Source organism: Chiloscyllium plagiosum, chromosome 31, assembly GCF_004010195.1.
Source record: "Chiloscyllium plagiosum isolate BGI_BamShark_2017 chromosome 31, ASM401019v2, whole genome shotgun sequence".
Lineage (NCBI taxonomy): Eukaryota > Metazoa > Chordata > Chondrichthyes > Orectolobiformes > Hemiscylliidae > Chiloscyllium > Chiloscyllium plagiosum.
In genome coordinates, this window is record NC_057740.1 from 23,439,335 (window position 1) to 23,440,827 (window position 1,493).

The 1,493-nt window shown below is 43.7% G+C and overlaps 1 long non-coding RNA gene across 1 annotated transcript in view; it reads right to left on the reverse strand.

Annotated features, from left to right (window-relative positions):
• Positions 1-248: 248 nt before the first annotated feature.
• LOC122565096 overlaps positions 249-1,493 on the reverse strand; it is a 14,710-nt gene continuing 13,465 nt past the window's right edge. Inside the window, exons 3-4 of the long non-coding RNA XR_006316081.1 lie at positions 495-529; positions 249-334 (exon numbers count right to left, since the gene is read on the reverse strand). This is a non-coding gene — a long non-coding RNA (uncharacterized LOC122565096). The remainder of the gene's footprint in view (positions 335-494; positions 530-1,493) is intronic.

Below are 1,493 nucleotides of genomic sequence, written 5' to 3' on the forward strand. Positions count from 1 at the left end.
GCCATTCTGTGTAAAAGAATGATCTCATACTTTCAGACTCATACATTCCCATTGTTCTCTCACTTTCACAGATTAACTGTGAAATACTACCAATTAAATGGGTGTGCAACAAATCCACCAATGTGGATCTATTGTCAGCAAATCACAGTGGTTACAAATCACAAAAACCTTAGATAACCACATGCTCCAAACTAACGTTCTTGTAGGATTCAGTGCTGTGTGGTGGAAATCCTGTCTTATACGGCTCCTCACGAGTCCTCTTAGTTGAATAATCCTTCTGTCTGTCACAGCCCACTTTGATTTGGTTACTGATACAAACTGGTATTGGAAAGAGCTGAGGAATTCATTAATTTTGTAGATCAGACAATCAATTCATTTGAAGCAGGGAAACTATGCTAAAGACGTAATATTGCAAGCATCCATGCATTGTGTTCAGAATAGTGACCGAAATTAGAAGCAAATATGATTCATTCACCATATTCCATTTTACTTACCAGAATAAGGCAATTTTGATCAGTAAACTCAACTTCTGTGAAAGAAAATACATAGCAACATATGAATTAGGAATGGAAGTGATTCATTGATTTCCTTGAATCCTACTCTGCCATTAAATAAGATCATTGCTGATCTGTGTGTGTTTCAAGTTCCACATCTTTGTGTACCCCAATAACATTTGATACCCTTGCTTTACAAGAATCTATCTATCTCCACCTTAAAAATATTCAATGACCTGGCCTCCAGCGACTCTGAGGCAGCAACTTCCAAAATTGCATAAACATTTGAAGGGAAAAAGATTCCGCACACCTCTGTCCTACAAGAGAGACCCCTCATTTTTAAACAATGCCCCCTAATTCTGGCTTCACACAAAAGCATCCTTTCCATCTCTACCTTATCGGAATAGTCAGGACCATATTTACTTCAATGAAGTCTCCCCCTCACTCTTCAAAGCTCCAGTGGAAAGCCCAGTCTGTCCAATTGTTTTTCTCATAACATAATCTGCTCATTTCAGGTATCTCTTCGTAGGATATGTGGAACAGTCCATCTTCCACAACTACACTGGTCCCACCCCCCACCTTGTCCTCCGCTACATCGATGACTGTATCGGCGCCATCTCGTGCTCCCACGAGGAGGTTGAACAGTTCATCCACTTCACCAACACCTTCCACCCCGACCTCAAATTCACCTGGACAGTCTCAGATTCCTCCCTCCCCTTCCTCGACCTTTCTATTTCTATCTCACGCGACCGAATCAACACGGACATCTACGACAAACCGACTGACTCCCACAGCTACCTGGACTACACCTCCTCCCATCCTGCCCCCTGTAAAAACGCCATCCCATTCTCCCAATTCCTTCGACTCCACCGCATCTGCTCCCAGGAACACCAGTTCCAAAAACGTACAACCCAGATGGCCTCCTTCTTCAAGGAACGCAATTCCCCCCCCAACGTGGTCGACGATGCCCTCCACCGCATCTCTCCCACTTCCCGCTCC